The 22,591-nt window shown below is 44.2% G+C and overlaps 1 long non-coding RNA gene across 2 annotated transcripts; it reads left to right on the forward strand.

Moving 5' to 3' along the window:
• Positions 1 to 34: 34 nt before the first annotated feature.
• Positions 35 to 13,403, forward strand: LOC131504190 (uncharacterized). 2 transcript variants are annotated; one of them, XR_009257850.1, is made up of 5 exons: positions 35 to 103; positions 9,955 to 10,037; positions 10,181 to 10,336; positions 12,553 to 12,706; positions 13,314 to 13,403. It is a non-coding gene; the product is annotated as an uncharacterized LOC131504190 (long non-coding RNA). The 2 variants fall into 2 exon arrangements; XR_009257851.1 differs by having other exon boundaries at positions 9,960 to 10,037.
• Positions 13,404 to 22,591: the final 9,188 nt, after the last annotated feature.

Raw genomic sequence — 22,591 nt, forward strand, 5'->3', positions numbered from 1 at the left:
CCAGTTCCACCCCGCCCCTCCGAGTCACCGTCAGCTAGACTTTGGCCCCGCCTTCCCCACGGCTTTCCGGAGTCCGCTTAAAGGAGCCGCGCAGAGGAGCGTCGTGAGAGCTGAGGATCATGGGGAGGAACGAGGTGTTGGGGTATTGTGAAGAGCTGAGTAGGAGGTTGCGAAAGGCGGGAAACAAAATGAAGGAGAGTCCGACGATTCAGGAGGAATAGAATTTGGAAGGGAATGCAACCATTCAACAAGTACTAACTGAGCACCTAGTAAGTGCCAGGCACTGTCTAGGCGCAAGGGATAATGCCCTAGGCAAGCAAAGGCCGTTGTGAAGCTTGATTCTACTGGGTTGGGAGAGTGGAGACAGACAACAAACTAAACAAAAATTTTAATCCGTATTATGTAGTGTGAAGACAAATAAAACCAGGAATGGAATGACTTTATTGCTGGCCAGATACTGCCCCACAGAGGAGACCTTTGAGCACCTATCATATACATAGGATATGAAGGAATGAGCCTAGCAAATGAGTGTGGAGGTGTGAGGGAAACAGCCTTTTCATGCTGAAAGACAATCAGCCATAAACTCAGAGTTGGGAATACACCTGGTAGGTTACAGGAACAGCAAAAGGCCAGTGTGGCTAAATGGAACCAGCTGGCCAGAGAGTAGCAATAGTTAAGTTGAGAGAGGTTTAGAAGGACCAGATCCTATGGAGCCTTGTGAGTTGTTATAAGAGCAACTGAAAACCATGGGAGGATGAGCAGAGGAATGACCACATCTGATTCACGTTTTAAAAAGTATTCTTGGGGCGCCTGGGTGGCTCAGTCGGTTAAGCGGACGACTTTGGCTCAGGTCATGATCTCACGGTCCGTGAGTTCGAGCCCTGCGTCGGGCTCTGTGCTGACAGCTCAGAGCCTGGAGCCTGTTTCGGATTCTGTGTCTCCCTCTCTCTGACCCTCCCCCGTTCATGCTTTGTCTCTCTCTGTCTCAAAAATAAAAACGTTAAAAAAAAAAAAAGTATTCTTGGGGGGCGCCTGGGTGGCTTGGTCGGTTAAGCCTCCGACTTTGGCTCAGGTCATGATCTCACAGTCTGTGAGTTCAAGCCCGTGTCAGGCTCTGTGCCGACAGCTCAGAGCCTGGAGCCTGTTTCAGATTCTGTGTCTCCCTCTCCCTCTGCCCCTTCCCTGTTCATGCTCTGTCTCTCTCTGTCTCAAAAATAAATAAACGTTAAAAAAAAATTTTTTTTAAAGTATTCTTCGGGCGCCTGGATGGCTCAGTCGGTTAAGCATCCACTGTTGATCTTGGCTCAGCTCATCATCTCCCGGTTGTTAAGATCGAGCCCCAAGTTGGGCTCTTCACTGATGGCATGGAGCCTACTTAGGATTCTTTCTCTGCCCTTCCCCCACTCACAAGTACTGGAGCTCTCTCTCAAATAAATAACCTTAAAAAAATGTTTTTAAAGTTATTCTTGCTAATATGTGTAAAATACACAATAGGGAAGCACAAATGTCTGCAGGAAGACCCCTAAGGATGTTGGTGGTGGTAGGTAACTTGTATGGCAGCAGAGAAACGGTGAGAAGGCTTTTCAGATATATTTTGGAGTGGATTTGGCAGAGAGTGTGTGAAGGAACAAACATCATGGATGATTCCTAGGTTCAAGGCCTGAAGGATGGGTTAATGGTGGTGCCATTTAATAAGATGGGGAAGACTCAACAGGAGAAATTTGGGGATGGGGGAAATCAGGAGTTCTGTTTTGTACATGTTACATGAAGTGCTTGTTATGCACCCACATGGAATATTGAGTACAACAATTGGATATACATTTGGGATTCATCAACATAGATGCTTTTTAAGCCTTAAGTCTACATAAAAGCACTTAGGGAGGGAGAGTACTGGAGGAGAGGACTAAGAGGAATCCAACACTTGGAGATTAAGTAGAAAAGGAGGAAGGGCTACCAGTCAGATCAGAGGAATACCAGGAAAGGGTGAGTGATGGAAGATAAGAGAATTGTTTCTGGAAGGTGAGAGTCATCACTCTTATCAAATACTGCTGAAATAAATAAGCTGAGGACAGAGTTTGAACACTGGATTTGGCCAGATGAGGGTTACTAATGTCCTTGATGAAAGCAGTTTCAATGGTTCACAGGGGAGAAAGTCTGATTAGGGTGTGTGAACAAGAGAATGAGAAGTGAGGAAGAGAGAGTGTGTATAGCAAGTCTAAACAGCTCTTGAAGAGCTTTGCTGTCAAGAGCAACTGAAAAAAGGGCAGTACCCCAGGGGTATTTGGGATCAAGGGAGAGTATTTTAAGATGGGAGGAACGATGCTTTAGAGAGATAAATATAATAGCACAGAAGATAGGAGACAAGTGGAGAAACATTGTCCTCAAGAAAAGAAGCAATGATGTCCTAGTGAAGGGCATGGCCTCGGGTAGGAATAAGGACTGTATGTTCACACACTATTTTTGGAGAGAAGGCAAAGTCTGTGGGTGCAAATGCAGGTAGGTTAAGTAGTCCATTTGGTGATGGCATGCTTAGGCCACTGCAGAGCAGAAGGGGACAGGTGGAAGCTAACACGCAGCCCCTGTACTGCCAACCAAGCAGCTATGAGGCCATACCCATCTGGAGGAAGCAGGGGTGGGGAGGGGCACCTCTTCTAATTGCTCCAGCTGGAGGGGGTGGTGCCTTTTAGCAATTTGACCCATCCTCCTACACACACACACACACACACACACACACACACACACAGTGTGTATATTTTCCCAGTTTACATTGAGTACTGTATGTGCTAGCTACCTCACTGGATCTGATGAGATAGATCTGGGCTATATGCTTTCCTTTACTCTATGCAATAAAAACTGTGAATGGGGAGGGGCTATTGGCTATTTAAGGAGCTAAAAGAAGGTGAGCAAGACTTCTCTTGAAGCATGGAAGAGTTACTAGAGAAGTGTGGTGTAGACAACACTGAGGAGGACCCTCTTGAGCTGGTGGTCCTATATTCAAAGTGAGACCATTAGGCAAAGTTGTATGGTTCTCTCCAGCCACATTCCATTGCTTGAGGGATTGAAGGAGAGTTGGATTTGACCAGGGCTGGGTTTGCTGATGAAAGTCAATGAGAAGGTGAGGAAGTATACACCAGGGAGTGGTTGTAGTGATAGCCCCTTGGAACCTACACTGGGAGGGAAGAGAGGCAAATAATACAACAGTGGGGTCAAGGGTTTGGTGGTCCCTGTGAGAAAGAAGAGTTCAAGAGGAAGCAGTGAAATAAGTGGGGAAAGGGGACTTTCCAAGGATCAAGCATGGGGAAGGGTGAGTGAGGGGGTTGGGAAAGAGGAAGTGAAGGTATCTATGAGGAAAAAATAGGTTCAGGGAGGAGCCTTGGAACTGAAGAACCAGCAAGGCCCTCGGGTTCTTGCCCTGTGGCAGCACACTTGAGCCATTGGTTGGGAGCAGGTTGAGGGAGCTGCACAAGCTGGGGAGAAACTGAGCACAGCAGGGAATAAGCCACCTGGATTCTGCCAGGTCCCTTTACAAGCCTTTGGGGAGCCGACTGGGTGCTTTGCTTTACCTGCCTTTTTTTTTCACCGAGGACACCCACGCATTTGTGTAGACATTTTATTCTGCCTGGTGTTTGACAGAAACCAAGTGACATCTTTCCTCCTGATATCCCCTTTTCTGCTTATGACACTATCTTTTTCAGTTACTCAACTGCCAAGCCTCAGCTGCCTTTAATCTTCCCCATCCCTGTGTCCAGTTAGTCCCCAAAGTGTAGCAATCTGTGCCGTCCGATAGAACATTATGCCATGTTCTTTATCTACATAGTCTGGTACAGCAGCCAATGTGGCTATTGAGCACTTGAGATGTGGCTAACATGACTGAGGAATTGGATTTTAAATCTTATTTAACTTTAACGGATTTAAATTAGGCTTAACGAGGCACATATACCTGGGGGATACCGTATTGGACAGATGGGTAGAGGTCCTTCCTACACAATGTCTCTTCTTTTTATTTTTTTAAATTGTTTTTTAATGTTTATTTATTTTTGAGAGAGAGAGACAGAGCATGAGCGGTGGGGGTGGGGGTGGGGGTGGGGGAGGCACAGAGAGAAAGGGTGACACAGAATCCGAAGCAGGCTCCAGGCTCTGAGCTGTCAGCACAGAGCCTGACGCAGGGCTCGAACTCACAAACTGTGGGATCATGACCTGAGCCCAAGTTGAGCGCTTAACTGACTGAGCCACCCAGGCGCCCCACAGTGTCTCTTCTGCTTCTCTCCACCTCTGCTGCCATGCCTGATTACCTCTAGTCCAGACTTTTCCCATAGTCTCCTCTTTGGTCTCCTGCTTAGTTACTTCCCCTGCCATCTGTCATGTGTTCTTGCCAGAGCCACCTCTCTAAACGGTGGCCACATTGTGACCCCACCCTATTTTTAAAATTATTGCTATTTCTCTGTCAATTTCAAACTGGCATTTGCCCCATGATGTGCGTCCATCCCACTTTTCCAGCCTTCCCTTGCACTGCGCCCTTATTTAGAAAGAGCTGTTCCTCAAGCAAAATGGAACTACTGGCTGTAATTCCTACCAACTTTTTACAGAGGAGCCAACCTGTTTGCTTAAATTGTCTCCGCCTGGAATAGTGCCCCCCATTCCCTCTTCCAGCCCCCACATCTGTTGAAATCCTTGGAGGCCTGTCTCAAATTGCAGCAGCTACCTGGAACCTTTTCTGATTTTTCCTCTCCTCTGAAATCCCACAGTTTCTGTTTTCACCTCACCTGTGGCACCTGCAAGCTGCCTTGTCGTATGTATTGTGTTTTCATTTTATTCCCGTCACTACATTTCCCTCCTTGCCGATCACTGTGTTTTAATCACGTTAGTGTCCCCTTGTCAGTCTTGCACCTTATATGTATGAGGTAATCCTCAACTAGCCACTGCATTGAATTACACGCTTTCATGGAAAGTGAAGCTAATTTATGCCTCTCCCTGACTGCGAGTACTATCACTAACCCCCAGAGAGAATGTTGTTATACCCTCGGAGAAACAAAACGGAAAAGAAGCAGAAGAAACCAAAAAAACCCACAATCATTCCATGGCACTTCTGTTACAATTGAGAATTTATTAGGTCAGAGCACCAGGTTTGGGGCAGAACTCTGGGAAATTAAGAAGAAATGAATGAAAGAAGAAGAACAAGCAGGAAAAAACCTGAGAAACAGGTATTTGAAATAGACCATAATCATGACACATCTGGTAGCCAGTTTCTAGAGCATTCTGGAAACAACGTGGAGGTAGATGAGTCTTTGTCCCAGGAGTTGGATGACTTGGGGCTGAGTGGTGAGGACAGTCTTACCTACAACCCCCTACCTCGACCAGCAAATGGACTCTTCTGTCTGCTGAACTTGACTGCCACAACATCTGTGTCTACGCTGTGCTGACAGGGTATTGATTTGCCTTTCTGTTTTTCTAAGAAAAGATAATTTTCAGGAGAATATTCTTTTGATAGCTTTCATCATTGGACTCAATGAACTGACCTGAAAATTAAAACAAAAGCAAACACATAACCATGACATTTCCTAACATGAGATTCAAACTTTTGAAGAGAAGTGGACTGTGTTTGTTTTCATGCTACTGTTTGCTGAGAATTTCTTCCAAGTGCTTTCCAAACTTAGGGTGCTTTTACAACTCAGTTCTATTTTGTAATCCTAGGGAGCGTCGTCAGCATGCTTAGAACTGGCAGGGCCAGCATAGTTAGCAACTCCTAGGGTCAATTTATGGAAGACGTCTTTAAGAAGCATTCAGATTGTGATACAAATCAGTAAGAAGAGGCTTCCATCCAATAAATGTTTAGAAAATGTATTTTTAGACCAGGATTCCTGGGAACCTGTAACCCAACAGAATTACATATGCTAAATCCTGCAATACCTAATACGCTTTTCTTGTTGGTGCGGTGGTTTAAAGGATTTGAAAAGCAGGCATATTTTACACAAAAACACATACCTCACGCATATAGGACCTTACACACATTTATTCAACAAGTTTTAACTGAGTGCTTGCTACTTTATGCTTGTTGCTACAGATATAAGTGACCGGGCATTGGTATACCATTTTACAGTTTTCAAAATGACACCACAGTGCCTAACTTAATCCTACAAACAAATATCATTAAAGTAGGTTTAAGTCTCATTTTGCAGAGGGGAAAACTTGCTCAAAGGGATTAAATGAACTGCACAGAAGCCGAGCTATTCATTGGCAAGATCTCAAACTGGAACCCAGATCTTTCGGTGTCAAAACATTGGTTGAATTAGAATATAAGTTCCCCGAGGGTGCAGACTTGATCTGTTCTGTTCATTACTATATTCCCAGAGCCCAAAATGTACCAGGCATATTGTGGGTTCTCAATAAATGTGTGTGTGTGTGTGTGTGTGTGTGTGTGTGTGTGTGTGTGTTGTGGAGAGAGGGCTGGGGAGAGAATATAAGCCAACCATCTAATTCATTAGCATATTTTTATATTTTAATTAATTACATGCTAAGCTGATCTTTTCTATATTAGTGCTATTCAGAGTATGGTTCAAAGACTAGTACTGGTCCATGAATTTTTTTATTGCCAGGTGCCTTAGCCCATTTTGGGCTGTTGCAACAAAATACCACAGACTGGATAGCTTATAAGCAACAAATTTATTTCTCAAGTTCTGGAGGCTGCAAGTCCGAGATCAAAGTGTCAGCAAGGTCACGTTCTGGTTAGAGCCTGCTTTCTGGTTTATAGTGGTGCCTCCTTGCTGTGTCCTCACCTGGTGGATGGGACTAGGATCTCTCTGGAACCTTTTTTTACAAGGGCACTAGTACCATTCATGAAATTCCACTCTTATGACCTAAGCACCTTCCAAGTCCCCACCTCCTAACACCATCATCTTTGGGGGTTAGGATTTCAACATATAGATTGGGGGGTGGATACAAGCATTCAGATCTTAGCACCAGTTGGCCTTAATGACAGAAAATGAGAGTGAGCATTTAGAATCCTTTGTGGCAACTTGACATCGCTGTGACATACAAGAAGCAATCAGTAGGCTTGTCCAGTTGAGCAGGGCAGAAACCAGTTCAGGTGTTGCCCGACTGCCTTGTGTGGTGAGTCACGTGGTATGAGCTGGATACTAGTTATAAAGCATCCAACTTTTTTTTTAACCTTTTGACCCTCTTCACCCATTTTTCCTCCCCTCCCACCCCCACCTCTGGCAATCACCGATTTGTTCTCTGTTTCTATGAGCTTAGAGTTTATTTTGGTTTGGTTTTGGTTTTTAGATTCCAAATATAAGAGACATTTTATGATATTTGTGTTTCTCTGTCTGACTTATTTTACATGTATATGTGTGTGTATATATCTCTATTTCTTCATCCATTCATCCATCCACGGACATGTAAGTTGTTTCCATATTTGGCTATGATAAATAGTGCTGCAATGAACGTGGGGGTGCAGGTATCCTTTTGAGTTAGGTTTTCATTGTCTTTGGATAAATACCCAGAATTGGAATTACTGGATCATATGTAGTTCCGTTTTTCATTTTTTGAGGAACCTTCATACAGTTTCCCATAGTGGTTGCACCAATTTACATTCTCACCAACAGTGCACAAGATTCCCTTTTCTCCATATCCTCCCCAACACCTGTTGTTTGTTGTTGTTGTTATGCTAGCCATTCTGACAGGTGTGAGGTGGTATCTCATTGTGGTTCTGATCTGCATTTCCCTGATGATGAGTGATGTGGAGCATTTTTTCTTGTACCTGTTGGCCAGCTGCATGCCTTCTTTGGATCTTCTGTCCATTTTGGGGGGGGGGGGTTGTTTGGTTTGTTTATTTGCTTGGTTTTTTTTTTTGGCTATTGAATTATTTGAGTTCTTTATACACTTTTGATAATAACCTCTTTCAGATATAGGACTTGCAAATCTTTTCTCCCAGTAAGTAGGTTGCCTTCTTATTTTGTTGATGGTTTCCTTTTCTGTGCAGAGTTGTTTTAGTTTGATGTAGTCCCACTTGTTTATTTTTGCTTTTGTTGCTCTTATTTTTGGTGTCAGATTTTAGAAAATTATTGCCACTCTTATGTTTTTCCATAGTGGGGGGGAGGTTGTAAATGGAATTGTTTTCTTAATTTCTCTTTCTTAGAGTTTATTGTTAGTGTGGAAATTTTGGTGCATGTGCATCAATTTTGTATCCTGCGGTATTATCTAGTTCATTTACTCTAATACTTTTTCAATAGAGTCTTTAGGGTTTTTTTTTTTATATATAATATCATGTCATCTGCAAATAGTGACTGTTTTACTTCTTCCTTTTTAGTTTGGATGCCTTTTCTTTCTTTCTTTCTTTCTTATGCCTAATCTTCGAGGAAAAGCTTTCAGATTTTTACTATTGAGTATGATATTAGCTTTGGGGTTGTCCTATGTAGGCTTTATGTTAAGGTCTGTTCCCTCTGTTCTCTCTATACCCTCTTTGTTTTTCTCATAAATGGATGTCGAATACTGTCAAAGGCTTTTTCTGCATCTGTTGAGATGATCATATGATTTTTATTCTTCATTTTGCTCATGTGGTGTATGACATTAACTGATTTGCAGATGTTGAACCATCCTTGCATCCCTGGAATAAATCCCACTTGATTATGGTGTATGATCCTTTTAATATATTGTTGAATTCAGTTTGCTAATATTTTGTTAAGGATTTTTACTGTATCCATCAGGGATATTGGACTGTAATTTTTTTTCCTGTGGCATCCTTGTCTGGTCTTGGTATCAGGGTAATGCCAGCCTTGGAAAATGAGTTTGGAAGTATTCCCCTCTTCTATTTTTTTTTTTTTTTTGGAAGAGTTTAAGAAGGATTGGTATTCTTCTTTGAATGTTTGGTAGAATTCACCAGTGAAGCCATCTGGTACTGGACTTTTGTCCATTGGGAGGTTTTTGATTACCGATTCAACCTGCTTACTGGTAATTGGTCTGTTCAGATTTCCTATTTCTTCATAAGTTAGTCTTAGTAGATTGCATGTTTCTAGGGATTTAATCATCTATTTAATTCTAACCAGTTTGGCTATTTGTCACCCACCTTCTTCTCCTCCTGGATATTCTTTACTTTTTTGGAAAGAGAACACTTCACGCCTTTGGAATAAAAGAGTTAACAACAGATGTGAAATAACAAAACAAAACACACAAAACTGCTTTTCACCACAGAAGCTATATCTCCTTATCTTATGCTGTGGAGGCATCATTGTTCAGGAATTAAATATATGGTTTCTGGAGTGAGACTTCTTGTGTTTAAACACAGGTTCTGCCACTTACCGACTGTGAAAACTTGGGCAAGTTGCTAAACCTCTGGCAGCCTCAGTGTTCTTATCTGTGATATAATAAAAGTACAGAATTTCACAGGGTTTTGGTAAAAATTATGTGGTCAGACATGTACAGTGGTTTTCACAGAGCCTGTCACATAATGACAAAATGCTACTTTATGTTATAAGAAATATTATCTATCATTTCATCCTGGGCTCATAAAAATTCATGCTGCTTGAAAGATTTAAAAAATATTGACTATGAAGGTGATTCTGTAACTATCCAGGCTTGTAAATAGATGGTCGCTTTTCAATTATTCACATTATTAAAAGATAATGAACATCAGCTAATTCCAAGTTCCCTTATATTTGCTTTTTAGTACATTGGGGGACATTTGTCTTTTTAAAAAAATTTTTTAAGTTTATTTATTTTGAGAGAGACAGAGACAGCAAGCATGGAGGAGGGGCAGAGAGGGAAAGGGAGACAGAGAATCCCAAGCAGGCTTTGCACTGTCATTGCAGAGCCTGACGTGGGGCTCAAACTCACGAAACCACGAGATCATGACCTGAGCTGAAACCAAGAGTCAGATGCTTAACCAACTGAGCCACCCAGGTGCCATGGGACACTTGTCTTTTATGTGGCCATTAGATGCAGTTTCTATTTCTGCAGCACAGGTTTCTCGGGCAGTAAAAGAAGGCAGGTGCGTGTCCTGAAATGCATGAAGTACATCCTAGTGGAGAGTGCACACACAGGTAAGCAAGAGCTGTTTGCTCGGTGATGTGTGTATTGCCTACTTATATGTTTTATGCCACAGACTTTATCTGCAGGGTCCCTTCCTGCTAAGTTGTAGCCAGCTCATTCTTTTCCATTTCCTTCTGGGAACACCGTCGTCTAGAAGGAAGCAGCTACTCAGCCATGCGGCACTGTAACTCCTAGGAAGAATCAAGGATTTCTGCAGCAAGGAAATTGGATACGGATGAACACGAGGGAGGACACTGCTGGCCACTGAAGGGAAAGCCCAATGTAGGCAGGAGGCCAGAATGCACCAACGGTAAGCCAAGTTTTTTCTTATCAGAAGAGAAAAGCTTGCACTTAACTGCACTATCAAGGAAAAGACGGTCCCTAGCCTTCAGTAAGTGGAGGGAAAAGGAATCCAGAAGGGCTTGCCCTAGCTTTGTGGATATGAGTTAACATTATTTATTCTGTAATAAAACTCAAGCACATGTAAACCACTGAATTAGGCAACCTGAATATATACAGAATTTATAGAAGGCAGGATAGTGTGGTTAGGTTTGCTAGATTTAGCGAGTGAAAAGACAAGATGTCCGGTTAAATTTGAATTTCATATAAACAAACATGTTTTTAGTATAACTATGTTCCATGCAATATTTGGGGTTTGTTTACCTGAAATTCAGGACGTTCTGTATTTTATCTTGCAACTCAAAGTGTGATTAAACATGTAGGCTGTGGAACCATACTGTATAAGTTCAAAATCTGGTCCTGCCGCTCATCCGCTACGTGACCTTGGTCATGTTACTTAACCTCTCTGAGCCTCGGTTTCTCTGTGTATAAAACGAAAACAGCATTTACCTCATTGAACTGTTGTGAAGATTAAATAATACATAAAAATTCATAATGGTAACTGACACATAGTGAATGCTGATAAAAATACCAGCTACTTTTGTAGGAAGCATAAGTGGTTATTTACTACCTCTAAATGTTTTCTTCAGTTGACATTATGATTCCAAGTACCTTTTACAAAAAAACCTAGGTGGAGATGGTTTTGTCTCCTATTTTCACGTTATTTTCAATTTTGTTTACAGCCAATGAAATTAGTATAACTTTTAGGACCGCTATCTATCGCATAAAGGAGCACACAACCAACATCTTATCATCAGGTTTCCTGTTTTTCCCTGGTGGCCTAACACATCAGCCCAATCTTAAAGATGTCCTAAAGGCCAAATTTCCTCTGAGAAATGTGTTGAAACTTTCGCAAAGTACTACTTGAGTATTTACTAGGTGAAACTCAGGAGCCAATGCCACCTCTAGTATGGGGTTTTGTCAGAAGGGTATTTGCTGTAATGGGATTTCTGTAGAGCAGCCACTTCGTATGGAGTTACAGTTCTTGCATATAACAGGATTCTGTTAGCACAAAGTTGAGAATCAGACAAGCAGAAATATTACTACAATAGTAGACTTAGTATCCAAAAATCTGGTCCTACCACTCAACACGAGTCGCCTGGTACTTTTGAACATTTGCTTCCTCATTTATAAAATGAAAACATCAATACACCTTAAAAGGCAAGAATCAAGTTAAATGAGATAACGTAATGGACAATACGGTACTACGAATAACAGAAGTGCTCCGTAAGTATTCTTAACATGAATCTGCTTATTCATTACAAGGAAGACTGAACACCAGAACACAGAAAGTTCAGAACACTGAACACAGAAAGACTGAAGCCTGGGGTTTGTGCTACTTTATATGGCTGAGCTAAAACAGTAACTCCTTACTTTGTCCATGTCTGCTTCTGGATGAGAACCAATAATTTCTAAACAATGATACAACCTAAGGGGAATTCAAGCAAGGACTACATCTTTCCCATTGACAGTAACTCTGTGTGTGTGTGTGTGTGTGTGTGTGTGTGTGTGTGTGTGTTGGAGGCAGGCAGTGGTGAGACAGGGAAAGGTCAGGGAAGGAGTTGGAAATTTCTTTTTCATTTAATAACTAGGTTGAGCCAGATACTGATGTTTGTGTGTGAAAAATATTAGTTTGAGGCCAGAAAGCAGAAAACACACTTCCAGTAAATTTACAATATTAATTTTGAGTTTCAGAAGCAAATCCCAAATGCAAACCAGATTCAGAAATTATGACCTCAGCTTTTCCAGAGTGTGTACTGATTAGGCTTTTGCAGATTAACCAGAGGTAGAACGTCTTAGGGGAAAAACCTAGGAGAGAAAAATAGAATTCATGAGAACATCCAAACTCAGAGAGTGAAATTTCCTGTCTTCGCGTTTGCTGCTGACTGAAGGAGTATGGGCTTTTCTAAGGAGGAGAGAGGGGTGAACTTAGGGTTTTGTCAAAGGGATTACCAAGGGAAGTAGTTGTTTGTGGACTGGAAGGTGGTAAGGAGTCCGTGGCTTTGCAGGGCAATACATGATGGCAAAGTAGGGCAACGATGCTGGAAGTTGTAGAATGAGCTAGATGACTACTTTGAAAGTCAGTTCATAAACATTTATATATTAAGTATCAACTATGTTATTAAGCTTTCAGGGGATACAATGACACATAAAGCACAGACCGTGAGACCTGAGAGGAAGAAGATAAAAGGAAGGCTGTGGAACCAGAGTGTTAAGAAATCTCATAGCTGACAATTTGCTAGCAAAGAACAGGATGCCTACAAAATTCGTTAAGTGTCAGGTATGCTGGGGACGTGGCTGACGGCCTTGCCTGAGCTTTGAACTTGGCAAAGGGTAGAGGGGAAGCATTTCTCGAGGCCTTCCCTTGCCTCCTATAGAACAGAGGTGCTCGGTGTAAAGGAAGAAAAGCCAGAGCATGTGCATCTCTGGACAGGGGTCTGAAATGAATCATAATCTTCCTGGGGGAAAGGGGGAGTGGGGGAGGGGAGTTGTAGGGTCTCACCTCCCCTCTCCTCATCCCCTGAGCTGTCATTGCCAAAATGAACAGATTATCACAATTTCAGCCCATGCAGCTATCTCGCTAATGTTCATTTGCTGATTTAAATGAGTTCCAGAACCAATTTGTGATCTTATAATCAGCTCAGGTTCACCGCTGAAAGAAAGTGCTGTAAGTCTTGTTAGAGAAGTCAGCACTGCAGAATGCAGATACATTGATATGAAAATGAATTCAAATGAATTCTTCGGGGCATTGTAAGGCTTCCAAGTTCCCCCCCCCCCCCCATACCATTCAGCACAAAAATGTTAGGTGTTGGATGTCCTGATGAGCCGGCTGGGGTACAATACCTGTCTTTGCAAACTACATTCATCTCCTTTTGTTCTCTCTTCAGATTTCACAGCTTCCTCTGCTCTGCCTAAAAAGGAAAACTCACATCTTCAAGCTGTTACAATAAAACTATTGGCAGTATGTAAAGTGAGAACAGAGCCTTGCCTTAATTTATTGCACCATGTAGATTTATTACACATCAGGGTAATAATAACAACACCATGACTCGCCGCCTGATAATCTCCTGTGCTCCAGTAGGAGTGCGGGGGAGGGAGCCCGCGGGCCCTGTAGACTCCCTGTATGGTGCTGAGCGATCTGGGCACGCTCCTGGCCCAGTGCCACCAGATGATGTGGTACTACTGGACCGCGTGGCGTCAAGATGTGTTGCAGAGCTGGTGAGGAGATGTAGCCTTTGGACGGAAAACACTGGAGGCCATTGGCCAGGCCTATAAGTAGAGTGTGTCCCCAGTTGCTCACTGCCAGGGGAGTAGGCATCCCAGCTACCTTCTTATCAGAGGCTCCTCTACCTGAAACCTGATGAGATCACAGGTTCAGAACCTCCACGGGGCATTTTACCTGCCTTTAGAGGGCACCACACTTAGAATCTGGGACCTTCCAAGTTAAATATGTTCAGTGTCTGAGGAACAAGTTGACCAAATTCAGGGTTAAAGACAATCACGCCTCAGGCCATGGGTCTCTCCTTCCGAGTGCTGGCCTCGCTTCTGGGCTGCTTCTCTGTCTTTTCATGACATCTGAGTCCTGGGGGTGCCCAATCCGTCTTGGCTGCTTCCAGGGAAACTGCTCCCAGGCACTCAGGCACTCAGCCTGCCCATGGTGACAGTGACATCCTCACAGAGGACAGCGTTCATCAGAGGTGCCCCCCTGCTGCTCTGGAAGCCTCTCATTAGGGTTTCTAATTTTTAAGATAATGGGAACTTAATGGGGATTATTTTGATTTTCTCTTGCCAGCCAATGTTTTAGCCCTGCTGCCCCCAGCTGCACTGCCTGAACAAATTGCATTCTGAGCAAGCAAAAGCTGTGGCCCAGGAGACTGCTGACATGACCTCAGAAACACACAGTCCAATCCTACTGCCTGATTTTCTTTGCTCTTGTACTGAGACCTTTGCCTGTAACAGTATTTGGGTTTCTGGCCATCTTGGTGACCACTTTGGACCTGCTTTCCCCCTCCCCTCCCCCCCACTGAATTTTAGAGGGAAACATCTTTAAAACACATCAATGAACGAATCAATTAATTAATTCTCAGCATTGGTGAGGCTCGGGCTCCTATTCCTCTTCTCTTCCTCCTTCCATGTTTTGTAAAAATTGAGAATTTGATCGACCCATAATCTGTTACCTGGCTATACTCTGAGACAGAGAGTTGCCCTCTGAGACAGACAGTTCCAAGACTGAAAGGATGGAAAATCATGTATGATTAACCCTCAGAATAATCAATGACCTCAATAATTATATTTTGAAGCCATTAGGTCCTGGGGATCCAAAGACATTGTCCCTATCCTCTCTCAAAGCTTTGGTTTTCTTCTCAATAAACAAACTTAAGTTTGTTTGTTTTTGCATTGGTAAGTGGTGGCCATTTGGGGTAAACAGACCCTTGGGGATGTTATCCTGCCCAAATGATGGCAAAAATACAAAGATGTGCAAACCACCATCCTCAGTAGGCCAACTGTGCCCAACACTTCACTGGATAGGCTTATTTTGGGTGTCCCCTTCCTCTGTTAGCTGTTAGCTATGAGGACCACTCAGCAGATCTTGAGTCTTGGAAATCACTCCACTCCCATGTTTGCTGATTTCCGGCAGGTAAGAAACCACGTCAGCCGTCCGTCTGAGGTTTAATGGAGTATTATCGCTACAAACTCGAACCTCTGTCAGTAGCTCTTTGTCTCATAACTAACCCCAAGGTAGCCTAACAGCATGAAAACCAGAGTCAGAGAGGTCGATGAGTCAGAAAATGACCCTAGGTCTGTTCAGAGAGGTGACAGTCCTGGATGTTTCAAAGCACATTGCTGACCACTTTTGATAAAGGGCCCAAGATTGTTTTAACTACACTTGATTTAGGGATAAGTTTATATGAGACAGGGACTTCACTGCTCAACCATTTTGTGGAATGGTTGTCAATGGCTTGGCCCAAAAGGAGGAAGAAGGAAAAGGGCCAGAGGCAGCAAGTGTCAGTGCAAGATGGGAAGTAGGTAGGAACTGTAGCATTGTAAACACATCCAGAAATCAAAATTATGTCAGGAGTGGGGACTCATTTGTATTTGTTTTGATGATTTTGCTTTCATTTGATTTTCATTTTAAACCTTGGACACTCTGGCCACTGGGAATTGATTTCGAGAAGCACCAGCATGGAGCAGGGACCTCCAAGAAGAATTTGGATTCAAGCCCGGTGCCGAGGGAGAACGTGGACAAGAGCATGAGGCAGAGACTTTAGGCCCACGGGAAGCAGCCTCCCGGCTTCAAAGGATGTCTGTATCACTGACAGCAGTGAGGAGTGCAGACGGTGTGCAGGAATTGGGCTCGACAGCCCCTGATACCGACTGATAGGCAGTTTCACTGTGGGGCACCAGGCACAGGTTCCTCTGCTGTCTTCATCAGTCTGTAGGTGCTGACTTTGCTGATGGCCTGCACCACAGCCACCGGGCCTCTTCCCACTTCCTCCTTTTCACACGGCTCTTGTGAGCAGAGCAGCCGAGGCCTACTCTAGCCTGCTTTGCCCTCTCTTACTTACATCAGAGGTTTGGGACGGCCGATTACAAACGATCGTTGCAATCTTTTCCTTTGTGTTCTTGAAGTTTGAGTAGAGAGGCAAGGAAGAAGTGGCCCAGGAGCAAATAAACATCTGCATTTCCAAAATGAGCGTGAAATGAAGCTCGTCTGAAAAAAGCAAAGACAGCTTTTGGGGCAAAAGCTGAACAGGAGCAAAAGCTGAATAGAGTCTCAACCATGAAATGTTTACTCGTTTTGTTAGAAAGAGAAGGAAAGAAAAGAAAGAGACGCTAAGGGGTGCCTGGGGGGCTTGGATAAACATCTGAGTGTTTATTTCAGCTCAGGTCTTGATCTCAGGGTCGCGAGTTGAAGCCCTGTGTTGGGCCCTGGGCATGAAGCCTACTTAGAAAAGGAGGGGCACCTGGGTGACTCAGTTGCTTAAGAGTCCGACTTCAGTTCAGGTCATGATCTTGTGGTTCACAAGTTCAAGTCCCACATTGGGCTCTGTGCTGACAGCCTGGAGCCTAATTCGGATTCTGTGTCTCCCTCTCTCTCTGCCCCTCCCCCACTTGTGCTCTGTCTCTCTCTGTCTCTCAAAAATAAATAAACATTAAAAAAATTTTTTGAAAGGAAAAGAAAAGAGGGAGGGAGGAAGGAAGGAAGGAAGAGAGGCAGGGAGGAAGGAGCTAGGTACTATCTCTTTAGCAGGCATGGTATGACGAAGAATTGAAAAGATGTTCACTATTTTTTAAATTTCAGTCCTGAACCAGTCACCTGGGAGGAGCGGGTTTGGTGTTCCAACACAACCGTTCAGCCTCGGACTTGGAAGGAGTGAGGTTGAAGTATCTCACAAAGGAAAAAATAAACAAATAAAACAACTGTTATCTAAAATGTTCTACCTTAACAAAAATTAGAGTTCCATTTACAAGCTAAAGGAACAGTCTGTCAAATCTTCACTACAGCCTAGCTAACACCCTACTGCTTGCCTCCGCCCTGCAAGGTAATTTTGGTACCTTTTATCTCTAAATACATGGTAAATACTCATTAATCTCCACAGCAGTCTGAAGTTGGTCAAGTTCTTCAAACTTCGAGTGATGACAGGTGGGGTAGTAGGTGGCAATTTGCCTTGGCTGTCATTACCCTTCCCACACATGCTGGGAAACAGGCACGGAAGGCTTCGAGGTTCTGGACCGAATCAGAGGTATTCCAGGAACCCAGCACTGGGTCCCTCTGTCATCTCTGGGAAGTGGCTTCTGGACTCAGCAGCTGCACTTCTCCATGTCAGCTCGTGTATGTGTCAGCAGCAAAGAAGACTCCCATCCCAGAGGCCCCAGGTCCTTGGCCTCTGCTCCACCTCAGGAAAGTTCTCTGGCAGTTGAAGAAAATGGAGCAGGTGCGACCGTAGGGGTGAAGCATAGGTGAGTTTGGCAGTTGGGTGCTTGAGTGGATCTGAGCTCTGTGATTGTGAATTAATACAGCTCGAGGGGACTGGTGGAAGACTCATCTTTGCCCTTCAAACTCTAGTAATAAGCTAGCAGGACTTGTATGACCTCCTCCCTTGCTGATGTAGCATCACAGCGCCGTGGCCGGGCCTGACCCCTGGCCTCCCTTGTCCCGCCCCCTTGGATGTTGCACACATCCTGCAAACTTTCGGAGGGGCCATATGGGGGTCGATTTTCTTTTTCTTTTTCTTTTTTAATTTTTAATGTTTATTTATTATTTTTGAGAGACAGAGTGTGAGCGGGGCAGGGGCAGAGAGAGAGGGAGAGACAGAATCCGAAGCAGGCTCCGGGCTCTGAGCACAGAGCCTGATGTGGGACTCGAACCCACGAACCGTGAGATCATGACCTGAGTTGAAGTCGGACGCTTAACCGACTGAGCCACCCAGGCGCCCCTGGGGTCAATTTTCTTGAGACCTGATTTGTTTCCACCTTCGATAGAGATCAACAGGACACTTTTTCCTAGGTTGCTCAAGAGGTCTTAGAGTAGGTAGATAAATTCAGGATCGGCTGAACTTTGATCATTTTTGTTAAGGGCTGGAAGAGACAGATGGACAGTTTTCACCAGGTGGAAAAGATTAGAACAATGGGTGCATGTTTTCCTCCCATCTTCACGATCTCTCGCCTCTGATAAGTGGGAGAAAAATAAACTGCCGCATTATTTGATGACTGCTCCCTCCCCAGGAGGAAACAGGGCGAGAGGAAGTGGGAACTGACGCTTACTGAGTGCCAACTCTAGGCTGGTCACGTTATATAAAGAATCTAATTCTCCCCCACGATACCCTACTTTGTAGGTATTATTATCCCCCTTCCGAAAGACAACAACTCTCTTGGGCTCTTGTAGTTAGGAAGCCATGAGGCCAGAATTGAAAACCCAGGGCCTCCTGACTCCACATTCCCTCGGTGGGTATTGTGTGGCTGATGTGCCCGTTTTGGACGAAGACTGACCTGATCCTGAACTCAGCCTTCAACAGGAAAAGGACAGTAGCCTGGTACTGTCTTCTTGCACAACATGGTTATCAGAATGTCCAATGACAGGAAGGGTCAGGATGTCAAACTCATTTTGAAACCCTCTTTGACCGAAGGCCACACGAGGGTGTGGAGTACAGGTCCCTCTGAAGGTCACTGGCCTATGGAGGGAGACACTCGATGACTTGTTTGGTGAAAAATCTTACTGGAGTTTACCCCCGGTCACTTTTCAGCACCTTTAGGGATACCTTAAACTGGAAGGACCTGCAAAAGGATACTTTTTATACCCTTGTCATAAAAGTAATCAAGCCAAATTGAATGAGGGCTTACTATGTGACAAGAACTGTTCCTTAGGCTTTATATGTTATTTATTCCTCTAACAATCCTATAAGGAAGGTGCTATTAGTTTCTCCATTTTACAGATGAAAGTACAGATGGAAGTTACAGAGAGGTTAAGTAACTTGCCCAAGGTTACACAGGAAGGAAGTGACAAAACCGGGATTTGAACTCTCCAACCTGGGCACCTATCAACTACACTTTCTGCAGCCTGTTTTCAGGAAAGCTTGTACAGAGATAGGAATTGTCACTCCTGCACATGGAGAAGAAGAGGCTTCTTTTCTCATTTTCCATTTATAGAGTAACGGCAGGCTTCTGCCACACAGAGCACTGGGTCCCTTTACCCACAGACGTGTTAACCCTTTAGAGGCCTGCTGAGGCTGATCCCTCTCATTGCAGCCTTGTTCCTCTCCTTCCTTCTCCTCAGGGGACCTCTAGCACCTTCCTCTTGTGATGGGAATGATGGATGCCTGGAGACCCAGATCTTCATTCTCAGCTGTGGGTTACCACTCTCTGGTGGTCAGTGTCCTGGACAGCCACAGGCAACAGAAAGTGGCTACAATTCTACTTTTTGGACCCAGAGGATGCCACTGTCATCACCGACTCACCAGAGACAGGCAGGCAGGCAGGCAGTTTACCCACACTGAACACGGTGGTTGAGGTTAGTGAACGTGTTCTTTTTTTTTTTTTGTAATCTATACCCAGTGTGGGGCTCCAATCCACGGCCCCAAGATCAAGAGTAGAATACTGTACTGACTGGGGCAGCCAGGCTCCCCATTGAACGTGTTCTCACATTGTCTAAATATAAGTATGTAGACCTCACTGGGGAGAGACCAGGTCTTCAAAGAAAGGTCCTGGGGATTGCACCCTACTCCACTGTGGAGGAGGGAGGGAGTGAAGCCATGGGAGCCTCCGCTTTTGACTTTGACTGCTGAAACTCACATCTGCTTACCCTTTCATGTGTAAACCAGGATTCACAATTACTCACTCCACTCAGATGTGTAAAGAACACATAGTTTCTTTCCTCTCTGAATCACTCTGATATCCCTTATGATCCTACACCTGCTGGGTAGCTGGAGGGAAAAACTAATTTTAGTTCAATAGGTTTTAAAATTTAGTCATTCAATGATTTAAGCAGCTCCTTTAGGCCTAACTCGGTATCTTTGGGTTAAGGCGCAGTCTCAGTTTCTTCCCTTCTTGTGCTTGCTTCTCTGTAAGTGGTACTTTTGGTTCTGAGACCAGGCCCCTGGCTCCCTCTCCTCACTGCTCTACCCTTTTAAACATGGCGCCCTAACAAGGGCTTTCACAGGGAATGGGAAAGAGCTCTCCTGCCTTGATTCTTCTAATTTATCTCATTCTCCTTCAGGCAGAGACCTGGATAGGAGAAGCCAGGCAAGGACGAGGGGACTCTGGGCCTAGCCTGTAGCCAGCCTCTCCTCCTAGCATCGGGCTGGAAGAGGAGGCCTGCCGGCCCCCATCACAAACAGAGGAATCTTCTCTTTATACTAAGGAGGAAACTCTAAAATCATAGTGCTTGGTTGTTGGACTTCTAAAGAGTGTAGATCATCTAGGGTTTTTCAAGCTTGTAACCATCCTGACCTGCTTGAAGTATGACACCTCCAGGCGGGCCTCTGGGATACGAGCTGTAAGAGGGATTAAGAGGAATCAAAATACTGTGTTTGCTGAATATTGTCTCCACCAGATCAGTGTAGGCTTGGGGTGGTTGAAGGGGAGAGTGGGATTCTAGAAGGTGCTTAGAAGGACTCCTCAGAGGAGAGGCAGTGGAGTACATGTGTGGCTTAAATGTGTGGGCTTGGAGTCCAGACTGGGTTCTGCTATTTCCTTGTAACTTGGGTGACCTTATTTGTATGGAAACTCGGTTTCCCCATCCTTAAAATGAGGGATAGATAATAGCTATATCTACCTCATAGGACGGTTACAAAGTTAACACATATAAAGAACTTAGACTCCTGCCTATCTCATAGAAAGCCCTCTACAGGGGCATCTGGGTGGCTCAGCCGGCGAAGCGTCTGACTCTTGATTTTGACCTTGCTTCATGGGATCCTGCCCTGCACTGGGCTCTGCTCTGACAGCACAGAGGAGCCTGAGATTCTCTCTCTCTTCGCTCTCTGCCCCTCCCCCACTCGGGCCTGTGCACGTGCGCACGCTCTCTCTCTCTCTCTCTCTCAAAATACATAAATAAATATTTTTTTAAAAAGCACTCAGCAAATGTTAGCTATTTAGACAACAAACACATGTAACATTGGATTTGAAGCCTTATAAGTTTCTTATGTATGATATAGGGGAAAGAGCATTGATTTTCGAAAGAGCCTGTCGAGCAAATTATTTGGCTGCTGTGATGCTGGTTCTGAAAAACGAGGATGATGGTATCATAGGAAAGCGGTCAGAATTAAACAAAATAATGTGCGTGAAACGCTCAGCAAAAAGTTTGGCCCATAATTGAGGCTTAACCAAAGTTTCTTCTCCTTTATCCTTATGTCAGTGACATGGTGTCTTATAATTGTTTACTGTTACACCCTCAACCAGGCATCTTAAGCTTTTATAATCTCCTAACTGGCTAACTCAGAGGAGACGTTCCACAGATTCATTGACAGATTCAAATGAGCCCCCAAATCTGGGGCTCAAGTCCCACAACTCCTCCCCATCGAGGGTGGCTGGTCAGAGGACAGTTCCTGTCTTCTGATCTTTAAATCTGCCAGGCATATATATTTCTCTCTTCTCTTCATTAAAGTGACATTGTGGTCCATTGGAGACATTTGCGTCTGCTTCGTTCACACTGCTCAACCCACACTTGGAGAGAAATGTGTTTGCATAAATACTAGCAGATGAATTTTTAAAATATCACTTTTTCTTTCCTGGCACTCTGTGAGAGAAATGAGCAAATATAAACAGAAGAGTATCACACCAGAAATATAGCAGATGGGTTCCTGCTGGGGATCTGGACTTTCCTGGAGTTTACACGTTTGGGAGATGTAGGATTATGACAAAATCCACTTGTAATGCTCTTGCTTTTTGTTTCTTGGGCACAATATTAATTGCTTAATGATGGGGCTTAATGTATACTTTCAGCCAAAATTTTCCCTTTGGGGAACAAGCAGGATGCTGTAAGCATTCTCTGCAGGAGGGATTCTCTTCCTAAGCCTAGCATAAATCCAGTTTGATTGAAGAATCGAGGAGAAGAGAAAAAGAGTAAGTTTATTCCTCCATGCTGTAAGAACAGGGGAAAAAGGAAACTCTTCACTTCCCAAGTCAGATGGCTACCTGCTTCCCAACCAAGAATTTATTATGGATATTTAAAAAATAGAAGCTGATTGGGGCACCTGGGTGGCTCAGTCAGTTGAGCGTCCCACTTCGGCTCAGGTCATGATCTCACGGCTTGTGAGTTTGAACCCCATGTCAGGCTCTGTGCTGACAGCTCAGAGCCTGGAGCCTGCTTTGGGTTCTGTCTCCCTCTCTCTCTGGCTGTCTTCTGCTCATGCTCTGTCTCTCTCTCTCTCTCAACAATAAATAAACCTTAAAAAATTTTTTTGGGGGGTGCACCTGGGTGGCTCAGTCGGTTAAGCATCTGACTTTGGCTCAGGTCATGATCTCACAGTCTGTGGGTCTGAGCCCTGCATCGGGCTCTGTGCTGACAGCTCAGAGCCTGGAGCCTGCTTCAGATTCTGTGTCTCCCTCTCCCTCTGCCCACCCCTGCTTGTGCTCTGTCTCTCAAAAAATGAATAAACGTTAAAAAAAATTTTTTTTGAAATTTTTTCAAATAGAAGCTGATTGGACACACTCCCTGACCAACCCTGCT

This window comes from Neofelis nebulosa, chromosome 2, assembly GCF_028018385.1.
Source record: "Neofelis nebulosa isolate mNeoNeb1 chromosome 2, mNeoNeb1.pri, whole genome shotgun sequence".
Classification (NCBI taxonomy): domain Eukaryota; kingdom Metazoa; phylum Chordata; class Mammalia; order Carnivora; family Felidae; genus Neofelis; species Neofelis nebulosa.